At 38.9% G+C, this 14,102-nt stretch overlaps 1 protein-coding gene across 1 annotated transcript in view; it reads right to left on the reverse strand.

Moving 5' to 3' along the window:
• pcxa (pyruvate carboxylase a) overlaps positions 1-14,102 on the reverse strand; it is a 128,179-nt gene that overhangs the window by 42,482 nt on the left and 71,595 nt on the right. The window lies entirely within an intron of this gene.

Raw genomic sequence — 14,102 nt, forward strand, 5'->3', positions numbered from 1 at the left:
CTCGATCTGCACATGATATGCGAGCTACGGTCTTGTATGTGTGTGATTTACAATGCAGCAGCACATTAGTTTAGAACGGCGATTAACTTACGTGTATAATAAGCTGTATAAAAACGTGCATTCAACTGATCAATTTTGAGCATCCAGATGGTAAAATCAAACATATCTGGTGGAGCACTTTCGGAGTATGCATTTATTTGTCATTTTAACTGTTGGAAATGCAGCGTAAAAGTGACCTTCAAAGATTTCTTATTGTTTTGTGCCCTCTATAGGCCACAATTCCACAAACCTGGAAGACCTTCTAAACGTATGTAAGGAGTAAGCTTTTTAAGAAAGGAAACTTTAATGGATAAAACAAAAATAGTAGGGAGAATCAAGGAATTATGAGTAATTTACTGCCATTGTGAGAATAACATGTAATCAATTAAAAAAAGAAATTGTAGTCTGATTACGAGTATTTTAAAATGTAATATAATCAAATGATTCATTTTGGAATCTGATTACGTAATGCAGTAACGTAATTATTACGTATGTAATCAGTCACCACCCCGCACTATATATGTATGTATATAGTGCTATAAAATTTGTTGTGAAATGTAAAATCTGGGTCGTAAAACAGAACCTGTTGGGAGTAGCTCCCAAGTAGCTAAAAAGTGCCCAATTCCCTCTAAAGCCAACAGACGAGCCTGATCGGCCTGAGAGACCAGCTAAGACCAGCTTAGGCTGTTTTAAGTGTTTTTTTTTTCCAGTAGGGTCCATAGATCCAGTAGCTCACTAGAGTTTGGAACAGAGCTACACACTAGGAATCTGCGAGGCCCTCCATTTCATTGGCATAGTAAAAGATGGAAAATCTGAAGATGAAAGAATTAATTTATAATCAAAGGGAAAGTGTGATTGAAGACCAAGCAGATTGCAAAAACTGCCCGGGAAAAGCACAACTTCACACAGATGTGATACCTAGTTCCAGTCAGGAACAGCGCATAGTAATCGCATGGTCTAATTTTTACCAGTGCTTTTATTCTCAGAGCCTGATGTCTAAAATCATGAGCATGCCTTTTATTTCCAAAGCACCCCCAGAGAGCATAAATGTCTTTACAAACTCCATGAAGAGCACACAACTCTGACTGCATGAAAGACGGTGTGGGCAGCACAGGGAGGAGGAGACGGAGGAGATGATGGAACGGTACCGTGTGATTGCTACAGGCAACATTCTGCCCTCCTTTACCCAATTAAAACCTACTGATTGGCACATAGGTGGTTAGCCGATCATGCATGCAGGAGCAGTGATGCAGACAGAGCTGGCCTGTTCTCTCTCTGGCTGTGATGACTCCACTGCAGCTGCAGCAGCTGAGCTCTCCCTCCTCTCTCTCTCTCTCCTGAGAGTCTCTTGACAAGACGATAGCTAGAGTAATGCACAAACACGCACAAAAACGCAGCCTAAGCAACTTCAGTCCTTTGAGAGCCAAACTCTAACCCTACTATACTATGGGTTTCCACCACAAAACACATGATGGTTAACATTTACAGTATCCACAGAGAGGGCTAGCTACAGTTCTCATAAAGATGAAGTTCTTAAAGGGATAGTCCACCCCAAAAAATCAATTCTGTCATCTTCTACTGACCCTCATGTCATTCCAAACCAGTCGGATTTTTTTTTTTTTCATCTGCAGAACACAAAATAAGATATTCTGAGAAAATGATTTTGATATGTGGAAGATATTTGTAAACTGATTGCATAAATCCATTTAAGTTTAGAAAGCAATAGTTATGAGTACTGTGAACATATTTCATTTGAGTTCACTAAAAAGAAAGACAATTAAACTCTACATTCCATTCAAATACTCTGCATAACTGTAACTTCTCTGTATTGCCTAAAACTATTAAAATTAGAATCATCAAATGACCTCAGACCTCTTGCAATTAACTTCTAGCTAGCAACAGCACACATGCATGTGCTAATGGTACTAACAAATAGACTACCACTGATCAGCAAGTACAGTTACTGCTTTTTAAATAAACTTTTTGGTAACACTATTTTACATTGTCTTTTTTACACATTACATGTAGTTACTATAGAACTATAAATTATGCATAATAGCATGCAACTAACCCTAAACTAAACCCCAATCCTAACCCTACAGTAAGTACATGTAGTCAATTCTTATTACATAGTATTAACTGGCAAAACAATTATTATTACAAATTTGTTTAGTAAATTTCACTGATCGCTTTTAGAGAGAGAGAGAGAGAGAGAGAGAGAGAGAGAGAGAGAGAGAGAGAGAGAGAGAGAGAGAGAGAGAGAGAGAGAGAGAGAGAGAGAGAGAGAGAGAGAGATGTTAGAAAAAAAGCGTTTAATATCCCTGTTAAACAAAACAAAAAATGGTTGGTAATGTTGTGCCAATATCCTACTGACCAAAAATGTTAGATTGAATCTCCACACCAGGAATATTGGATCCAGGCTGGTCCAGAGGCTCAGAGGTCATCCTTCCAGAACTCGAATCTCTCGTGAACGCACATACGGATGTTGCTGGAAGCCAGCGACTATAGTTAATAAAGTTTTAAATATGAATATTTTTCTTACAAAAACCCATTGCTTCGCTTCAGAAGGCATTTATTAACCCACTGGAGTCGTATGGATTACTTTTATGATGGAGGAATGCGCTTTTTGGAGATTCAAAAACTGGGGCACTATTCAATGCCATTACAAAGCTGGGAAGAGCCAGGATATTGTTTAATATAACTGTGTTTGGCTGAAAAAAAGAAAATCATGTAAATCTAGAATGGCTTAAGGGTGAGTAAATTATATATCATTTTAATTTTTGGGTGAACTAGTCCTTCACTACAACAAAAAAGTGAAAACGAATCCAAAGAAGAAAAGACCAAATGAAAGTAATATGATAATTTTTTTTAAATACATATTCTGTTTCACAAAAATGTCTCATTATGGAAATAAAAGGGTTGCTGATGCCACTTTGTTAAAAAAAAAAAAAAAAAAGTAATATGAGAAAACAAATGCTGAATTTGTTGCTTCACAAAAATCTCACTCTACAAAACAAAAATGGTTGTTATTAATTTTGTATTATTTTGAGGAAAAAGGACCAGGTCATTGCAAGTGCTGTGCTCAATACTAGACAAAGAATTCGATCTGAAACATACAGTGTGTTCCTCTGATTCCCCACTGCTGTCTGGGCTCTTTTCTCAGAAACCCAACACCAAACGCAAAGGATAGAGAGAACACTTAAGCATGCATTTTGACTTTGCTCACCTCTCTCTTTGCCTGTAGGTCATGATGTTCCCGCTTTTCCATCTATTTAAGCAGGCTGGAGAAGTGTGAAAGGATAAGCGGACGAAAGAGAGACAGCTTTCATAAAAGCACCACCTCCGTGACTTTCCAACCACCCCTTCTCTTATCCCCCCTGCCAGCAACGAAATACCCAGTAACCTCTGCCTGCTCTCTCCTTCATTTCTTCCCTTCCCACTCTTTTCAAGGCCCACCACTCTTCCCATTGGGACAGGGCGAGTGTGGGAGTCTTGACAGGAGCTTTTCTGTTGGAGGTTCGAGCTGTCAGCTCCCTCGGCCCTCCCGGGTACCCCCAGGGTGCATTCACTCTCACTATTAGTAGCTCTCTCTTCATCAGTAGCAAGATTTCCCATTCATAACAGGCCTCTGCTGCCAGTGCCGCTAGCCAGGACTTTGAAAAAGCATTAAGTAATGTCTCTTAGGTTGTGAGGTGCTGTGTTCTATTCACGCTGACTCTTTGTTCCTCAACCTTTGATTCTGTTCTCCTGTGAGCACCTCCTTTATTTTTCATGGAGTTGAGTGAGAGCTTGAACATGCCGCAGATTTTTTGATCCAAGTACACACATGCTCTCAACTACTTTTATAAGGACCTGTAATTCACGTGGCATCTCCAGCTGTGCACATTTGCACAGCTGGAGCATCCTGGAGTGTGTTGGGAAACCTTTCTCTTATTTGAGACTTTTCTTTATCTTTGTAAGGTTCAGATGAACTCATGCATTATAAAAACACAAAAAAATGCCCCCAAAAAAACCCCATTTAAAACAAGATAAATTTACTTAATACAATTTTAATGATCTTAAAGGTTGTATCAGTGATTTCAGGCCCAAACATAAATGATCACATTCATCTAATCTTTCCTAACGATCCGCTAGCTGCCCGCCCCATAAGCATGCCGTCAAAAAAACGCGTCTCTGTAGGCAGACTAGGCTCTGAGATCTGCACACAAAAACAATTGTCGAAATAAATAGTGTTCCAACCAATCACAGACAGGGGGTGGGTGTTGTGAGGTTTTGCGCTCGTGCACGGCTGCACGCGAAGTCGGAGCTGACGAACAAGAGAAGTAGAACATGGCTGAGTCAATCCCCAAGAGGAGGAGGAGGATTAGGGCGAGGGAATACCATCTTGATTATTCTAAGACACGAATAGTTATCGGGAAGGCTTTTGAAAGGTGGAGAGAACTTAAAGAACTGAACATTTTTAAATCGGACGCTGAGGTTGCACTGTTTCTACAGGTGAGTAGCTGCTAGTGCTGACTTGTTTGGATGTGAACTGTGTGTGAAAATATCCTTCTTGAAAAAATATGAGCGAAGCTCGACTAAACTTGGGTAGCTCTAGCTAACGTAGGCGACATTATGCTGAACAGAGTGAATATCAGATGTCTGTCGCTTTAAGAAATGCGCGTGCATGTTCGTTTTTTTCATGATGCACGAAATGGGAGGGAGGGGCGAGCTAACTTGGTTTGTTTGGGATCTCGCTTAAAACACAAACAGAAGTGACGTCACCCACAATCGCTGATACAACCTTTAAGATATATTTACTCCACCATGCAAAATATTTTTTCATGTTTTAAGAGTCTCTTTTGCTCACCCTGAAAGGCTGCATTTATTTGATCAAAAATACAGTAAAAACAGTAATATTGTGAAATTACAATAAAATAAAATAAAAAGTAGATATAAATGTTTTAAAATGTAATTAATTCCTTAATTGTATACCATAATCCTTCAGAAATCTTTCTAATATAATGTTAAAAACAGCTGTGCTACAACCGTGATGTATTTTTTCTTTTCTTTTTCAGTTCAAGATAACAGATTCTTTGAAGAACAGAAAGTTCAAGATACCAGTATTTATTCGAAATGGAAATATTTTTAAAATGTCTTTACTGTCACCTTTAAGCCAAAAAAAGTACATACATACATGTACATACATACATACATACATACATATGTGTGTGTGTATATATATATATATATATATTTCTCTCTCTTTAAGAGAGATAGATATTATATATATTTATATATATACACACACACACACACGGATTTCTCGGCGACGTCATCACTGCTTGCGCACGCAACCAGGAGGCAAGACAGACCCACGGTCTTCGTACCAGAGTAAAGGGTTTAGGCTAGTAGCATAGTGGTGGTGTTGTCGTTAAGTCAAAATGCGTGGTCAATTGTTAGCCGTAAGGATGTAACCAAGGCCCTTATGGACATACACCCAGGCATCATAAGGCTTGGCTTTAATGCCTTGCCTTTGACTAGGGAGCACATCTGACCTCAACACGCAAAAATCCGGTGCAGCATCAAAGTATTTGACGAGCTGCACATGACCACATAGCACGTAGTTGTATGCATCAAGGGATTTGTACGCTCTAATCATTTCTCTTATATACACACTTGGTGTCTGAATAAGATAATTATATATATCAGGCCATACAATTGCTGGCCACTTCTTGTCATCCACAATCCAAAGATCGTCATGTATTGCGTAGGGATCCGGCAAGATCTCACCATTGCTGAGAGTAAGTTTTTTAATATAATCGCCACGGTTGGAAGTACTAAGGCTTCCCACATAATCCATCGTCAAATCTTTGATTTACAGTAAAGTAACGTTATATGTGTGCAGTCATGAAATGTTGCAGGTCGTAAAGTAACGCAAACAAGGTTAACTTATATACAGTTGGACGTTTTACATAATGTTATATTAATATGAAACACAAACAAACAGATCCAACTCTGAAATTGCAGTTTATTATTGAGTCAACAAGAAATTACAAACAATGCGAAATCTACGTTAATTACAATGTTCTTTTACAGAATTCGGCATAACAGATAGCGTTTTTTTGCCTCCTGGATGCGCGCGCATCCGGTATTGTTTGTATACAAGAAACCCGTGTATATATATATATAGCACGGTTCGACTTCGACGCATGCGCAATGTAGCCTCGTGGCAGTGCTAATAAATCATAAATCTGATGTATGTAGAATAACATTATGATGTCCAGCAATCGATTTAAATAGTACACTGGGTTTACTTAGACATTTAATGAGATCTACTCCACTATGTTGTTTTTTCACGTGAATAAATACATAGGTCGACTGTTTCACAAATGTAGCCTACTTTAATGGTCCAGTGGCAGAACTCTTGCCAAGCGTGTCATAGGTTCATCAAAACCGATTATGTTTATCAGTGGTTGTATTATCAAGCAGGGACAGATTTGTGTGAATTTTGCTTTGTGATTTCACCGGAACGAATAGAGTCTCCTCAACGGATTGAAGCGTGCGTCCGAGTGAAGACTGCGGCGTGTGCGCGAGCCACAAGAGAACACTGTATCAGCGCCACTGATCGCAGCGGCAACGAGCACTTTGATCACTTGATTAAAAAATATATATAATTTCAGCGCTAGATTGCTTCTTATTTAACAAGCGAACGAAACAAATAATTTGCTAGTTAACTGGAGATGTTTTATTTATTTGTATTGGTACATCCGTGCCGCGAGATGTTTCAAAAGTGGTGGGGACAATATCGACCCTGGGGTACATGTCCCATCCGCAAATTACGCCTATGATGACGAGACACGAGGAGAAATTGACAAAGAACTGTCCGACACAGCCCACGTAGCTCTCCAGATGGATGGACCACCAGGGCCACTGAAAGTTTCCTCACGGTGACCGCTCACTCACTATATTACTTCGAAATGGGAAATGAGAAGCTGCGTTTTGCAAACACGCCCCATTTATGAAATAAATTAATTAATAATTAGATAATTAAGCTATATATCATATGCTGAAGTAAATTTTTGGAGTGTTAAAGATTAAAAGAAAAAAATAACAACAAGAACCGTACAGAACCGAAAACCGTGACCCTAAAACCGTGATACGAACCGAACCGTGGGTTTTGTGAACCTTGCCACCCCTAAACTAAATAAATAAATAAATAAATAAATAAATAAATATATATAAATATAAATAAATAAATAAATAAGTGTTCCAAAAGTATTGAGGATCATAAGTGACGACACCCTGATACCAGAAACTGCATCCTCATGAGAGAACTGCAGCATCTAGCTGGAGGCACCCGGCTGTTTCTGACGAGAACACCTCTAGGCCGTTAGAAGGGCTTGTTCAGCAGTAATGATGAGAGAAGTCGACAGAGGCAAAACTTACACTATACACAGCCTGTGAGACAACTCCATTACCTCATAATCAATTAGAAGCTACAACTGACACAGGCACACTGAGATGTGTTGTACATGTCCACTGGTGACCATAAATGCTGCACAAAATGATGGCCAAACCATCGTCTTCATCTAAGTAAGGCTAGATATTGATTATACGGTGTCATGCTGCACAGATGAGTCACATGATGCTATGAGTAAAGACCAATCCTCTCTTTTATGGCCAGTAGAAGGCTCACTAGCTCTGTAACCATTCGACTGCAGAGTAATAATGGAGCATTATAAAGAATCCATCATGGATGAAAACTTTTTTCCAGAAGACAATGACAATAAAGCTATCATGAATGAGGTACAAATTGAGGTAAATTATTATTTGTATTTTAAGCATTAGAGGCACAAATCCTGTGTTTGTTGCTGTGAGATCTAATAGATGCTGTTCAGGTAGATTTTATGTTTGGTTTTTTGTTTTGAAAGAAATTAACACTTTTATAAAGCAAAAATGCATTAAATTGATTAAAAGTTACAGTAAAAACATTCATTTTAAAAAGGTTTCTATATTAAATAAATGCTGTTCTTTTGAAAGTTCTATTCATCAGTTTCATGAAAAAAAAAAAATCTATAAAACTGATAAGAAAAGTAATCTCGTCAGGATGAACAATTCAAGCCTGTTAACCAAGTTATTGCAAGAATAAAATGATCAAACTATTATTTTTCATTAATTTATGGAACACATACAACATTTGATCCCAAACTAGCTAACCACTATGCGACAGCTTCATTTACACAGCTTCATGTGCGACCCAGTTACTTGTAGTAGCATTTTTTTTTATATTAGAAATGTTGTTTACGTTTAGTGTTTATTTAGAAGCAATATGTATGCAGGGTTTTAAACTGCATTTGAACTTCTCAAATTTAGGCAACAGGGTTGTAACAAATGGCTAACTTCACAGAAAGTAGAGAGAAAATTAAACGGCTTATGTAACATTTAGTTTGATCTCCTGATGTTTACGATTTGTTGACAAAGAAAGGTTCAATCCTTATTTTGTACAATATTCATGGGAAGTGCCTGAAGAAGTACAGCTCTACTGTGACAGAAGGGGAAAAGGCCATGATGACTGCGAAAGGACAAACACACTTCAGACTGACTCTCCAGGGAGAATAGGATGGTGTATTTGAGTTTGCGTCCTCATTCAATTTCACATATTTACTTAGAGCGAGAGTGCTTCTCTTTTTTTTTACTCCATACACCCTCCTTCTCTCTAGGGTTCTTAATGTTTGTCAGCTTCCATCAGTCTTCGTCTGAAGCCTTTATGCAGAGACAATCTCCCACAGTCTCACTATGTCTTTCACTCTCCACAACTTCAACCCTCATTCAATACAGCCTCCAGGCTCTTGACACGGCTCAACTTCCTGACAGTGAAGAACATATCTTGATATCATATAAAAGCAGCCCTCACAGAGAAGAGGCACTGCGGAAAAAGAAGGAAGGAAGGAAGAAAGGAAGGAAGGAAGGAAGGAAGGAAGGAAGGAAGGAAGGAAGGAAGGAAGGAAGGAAGGAAGGAAGGAAGGAAGGAAGGAAGGAAGGAAGGAAGGAAGGAAGGAAGGAAGGAAGGAAGGAAGGAAGACAGGAAGAAAGAAAGAGCAGAGACAGCAAAGCATGGGAGACTGAAATTAAAAGAACTAAATATTCAGCGAACATGACGACTTCTTTTAGATCTACATTAAACTTGGCTTGCTCAGCAGGAGCCTTTCAAAGTCAGCAGGACAGTGCTAGAAAACATAATGAAACATTCAAGCTTTTATTTAAAATCACAGAGAACCCTTAGAACCAGGGTCATAGCCTTGGCTCCAATTGGTTTCGCCTCCTGATATGCCATGTGGTTTCTAATTGAGATTTTTTTGTGAAAGAAACAGCCTGTTTCTTAAACATCTGTCCAGAACACTGTTCTTAGCTTTTGAAGCATTCTACAATGGCCAACAAAGCAATTCACAACATGCAAAAGCTACCCATGGTGTGACAGAGTATGAATGTGTGCATGAGTTTTTTAAAAAGCCAAAGATTGTGGTCACAAACCTTGAAGAAGTGGTCTAGCCTAGGCATATATCACTTAATCATTTCATATTTAAAAACCCAACAACTACCTTTTATCACACCGTGACCAAAATACAGTTTTAGGGGTAAAAGACAAAGAATCACATTGCAGAAATTGAATGATGCTACAATCACACCTGGAAAGTTTGCCGTTTAAAAGGGAAAGAAAGAGAAAGAACAGGAGGACAAATTCTTAATAAAAAGTTTCCTTTTTTTCACAACTGAACACTTCATTTCCCATGCTCCACTTTGGTTCTGAAAGAACAGAACCAAACTTAATTGTCCACTGCAATTACACGTAGTTAACAATAGTCTGTACCCAATCCTGTTCATGGAGATCTACCTACCTGCAGAGTTCTTTCAATAATGTCAAATATTGGTCATATCTGATTATGTCTAGTTTTTAACAGCCCCAGCAACAGTAACCTCCCACAGCAGCCAAACCCACAATAACATCTCAAAATCTACATACCTGTATATTAGGCACCAAATATGTCCTGTGAGTGTGTTGCGCCACACAGCATTTACACTTTCAGTGTGGACAAACACATCTGCTAACTTATGTGGCCTCCAGAAGCTTGCGTTCTGCAAGCGTACAGCGCCATGTGGTGCCATCCCAAAAAGGCACAAAATCACTTTCACAGACCTTTACCTTGACTGTTTCCTGCAGGTGGAATGACCTGCCTGACTTAGCCATTTTCAAGAACGCATTGACCCATTAATACTAATACGAACAGTTCTATTTCTATTCTATATACTTTCTTAGTAAAAAAAAAAAAACCTTGCTACGTGTACTGTGCTGGACTAACTGGGACAGAACTTACATATTATTGCTCTTTTGTTGGTTTAACTGCTTCTGTTGTTCTTTGGACAAAAGTAGCATGTAAATGCTAACTATCTGGGTTCAAACTCAAAATATTTCTGCCAGTAATTTTTGGGCATGGTCGGTTGAGGTTTGTCCTGTGCAAATGGTTTTTGAGATATATTTCTGGTGTGTACATTTATAACAAAGTGATAAATAATGAGAATACTTGTTTCTTCATGTACCATCTGCAACGGATCCTAACAAAATGTGCTCAAGCAGCCTGCTGTTGCCATGGTAACCTCCCCAGGCAAAGACGTCTAGTTGAATTCTAACCAACTTATAATCTAACTTCTAAATCATTGTTTGATACTGCTGTATGCCATTGAAATGTAAATACTTTTAAGATTCATCGAACACTGTCATCCTTTTTTTTTGCCATTCACACCCTCACCCTACCATTGTAATAAGGGCACTAGTAAGTCACTGTGAATAAAAGAATAATCTAAATGACAAATTAGTGATTAGTAGCTGTCCTATGTTACTACTTCTGATGTCCAATACATCCACATAGTCCTGATCCAGATCTTCGGCAAGCAGCAACCCCCCTCCCAAAAATAATAGATAGATACTGGTTTCTCCATTCCACCTCTGCAAATGGATGTCATAACCACAATCCATTATTTGAACAGTTAATTAAATCTTGTGGTGGCGGTACTAGATAAATTGGTTATTTGAAGATGCCTAGTAAAACAAGGGAGCTCCCAAGCCCCAAAGGAGAAGAATGGCCTCCCTCCTGCCGAGCGCAGCGAAGGGAACAAGTTTAGGAAGAGGAAGTGATAAAAAAGGAGAGACAGAAAAATAGTGTAAGCGATCATGCAAAAAAAACATGGTGTGCTAATGCGGAAGACGAGATTAATCAAATGTGGAAGGAAGAGGAAGTCTGTAAATTAAGGCAGCAGGAGAGGTTTGAACTTCACGCATATCCTGGAGCGCACTTCATCAGTCTTCATTAAAAACAGGCAGGCCGCGGCACTGCTCAAGCTCCGGCCATGACGCCCAGCAGCTTGAAGTGATTCTCAGAATTCTTCCGAGGCCAGGTTCTCTAGTCACGCTTGGGAATGCGGCCCGCAGGGTAATCGAGGACTTTCCTGATTGTAGAGCGCGCAAGGTGCAGAGAGGCGTAAAGATAAATATTGGGGTGGAATGACAGAGTCAGTGCAAGGCAATTTTCGGAGTTTGTTCTGTCTCAAACTTTACTCTAGGGGAATTTAGATGGGAGAAACACGAGCAAATGGACAGCAGATCTTTCCGGAGGAGGAAAGAAAAAATCATCTTGAAAGGTATTTTAAGTCACGTTGGAGCAATTTTTAAGATTTGTGCATAGGGCAAGATGGGAGGGAGATTAGGCAGAGAGAGAGAGAGAGAGGGAGACAGAGAGAATGTGTTAGGAGGAAAAACTAAGAGGTTGGAAAAACGACGCAGTGCTTTAAAAGCTTCCCTGACGGCCGACCCTTCAATGCTCATATGTCTTCAAATGCATATGTCTCCCCTCACATGAGACACACAAAACCTTCTGAGCTGCCTCACTGCCTACATAGGCAGCATCCTAACTGAAAGGGAACCTCATAATTAAGTTTGTTTTTAAGTCCATTTACATGCGCTTTAAAAGTTTAATTTGATCCTTTTGAGGATACTGCCCAGTGACAAAGTGTTCTACTCCTGAAGGTAAAACATTTTTTCACTTTGGTTCAGTTTTTGTGAAGTCAGACTAAAGGCCTGACTATCTCTCGGTCACCTTCTCCCTTTCTTTTTCTTTTTCTATCAGTCTCTTTTTCAAACTGTTTCTCTTCCCTTCCAAAAGCTGAGCTTTAATTGATGCAGTCTTTTCATTTTTCAGTCAGTGAAGAGAGTAAACAATTGGCCAACTGATATTTATATCTATTTTACTTTTTAAGTGTTTTATAAATCATTTCATTACACAAGTGAATTTGCTGAAGGCTACCAGGAAAGCTTGGTAACCATGTTTACTCATTTCATTCACAATATGTGCATATTAATTATTAATCTGATGCTTAATCTGCCAAAAACGGCTCCATTAATGTTGGTCTCGTCACATTGACAACTGCGAATTACATTACATGAATCATGTAAATGATATATTTTCAGTTCAAAATTAAGAATGTTTATTCATTTAAATCCCTGAATAACTATGTCAGTTGTTTAACATTTCAATTATAAAACAGCTGACAAATAATAAATGTTTAGTTTAGCTACTTACATTAATAAAGGCCTTCTGAAGTGAAGCGATGCGTTCGTGTGAGAAAAATATGCATATTTAAAACTTTAAATATGCCAGGACATTTTTTTTTTATATAACTCAGATTGTATTCTTCTGGAAGAAGAATGTCATATACACCTAGGATGGCTTCAGGGTGAGTAAATCATGGGCTAATTTTCATTTTTGGGTGAACTATCCCTTTAAGCGTGACAAAGGAATTCACACTCAATCTACCTATTTTGATTGGTCATCTTAAACATTTTGATTCTGACAGCCGCTGAGGCAGCTCATGAGTTATTTTGGTGTTATTCAATATCCTTGCAGCACCCAAGTTAAATTAAAATCAGGCCATTATTTCACAACTTTTAATATACACCTTTTGAAAAAAAAAAAAAAATAGGACTTTAGGGTCCTCACTGGTGGGTACGGCCACGCATGACGATGTATAAATGATGACAGAATTTTCATTTTTCAGTGAACGATGTCTTAAATGTTCCCTTTATAGGCAACTCACTAGTCTTTAGAGCTATATCCTTGTTTCATCCCCAAATAAAATGCAGCATTTTGAAAACTCCCCGATTAAAGCAGCCAAAACAAAGATAGGTTCTCCTAATACCCCCTAAACGAATTTCTAAAGACGCTTACAGGAAAGCTCCTTCCCTAATGGTTTATGTAAACACATTTATTTTATTCAGGCTGATTAAGCGCAAACACTCCATGACAACTTCTCCCATCCGCACCCCTCCCTTCCTCCGAAACGGCACATCAGAAAATGGTACGGTCTGCACCCTTCATCCGAGAGTGCCATTAGTGCCATCACTCCAACTCTGATCACATTATGCAGATAAATACTATATTATATGAGTGTGTTACCATCTATGGTCTAACACGACTCACCCAGCATGTTCAGGTTTGCACGTGTGGGAGATTTAAAGGGGTGGTTGATTGCTATTTCACTTTTTTCATTTTAAATACTGTGTAATGTTGCTGTTGGTGCATGAACAGTATCTGCAAAGTTGCTTCGCTGAAAGTTCAACGTAAGCGGAGATATTGTCTTTTAAAAATCAGGAAGTTTAATGCCTACAAAAACGACTCGAATGGGACTACAACGAGATACTTCCCGGGTTTTATACGTAACTAACCCATACATTTACATCAACCCTCCCTCCGGAACATGTTCTGCTGTCGAAGAGGAGGAGTTATAGTGGAGAGAGCTGTAGCTGTCAGGTCTTCTGTGTTCAGGCTTCCTACAGACGCTGTAGTTCGTCAACAATGGTTAAAATTTAAGTTTGATTATGTTCCTGACAATTACAATCGTAGTTTAGCTCTCTGTGCTGCGCATTTTACGGAAGACAGCTTCCAGAATCTACACGAGTTCAATGTCGGATTCAACAAGAAACTATTACTCCAACATGAAGCAGTTACAGCTATAAAACCAGAGGCAGCAGT

This window comes from Rutilus rutilus (assembly GCF_951802725.1).
Source record: "Rutilus rutilus genome assembly, chromosome: 18".
NCBI lineage: Eukaryota > Metazoa > Chordata > Actinopteri > Cypriniformes > Leuciscidae > Rutilus > Rutilus rutilus.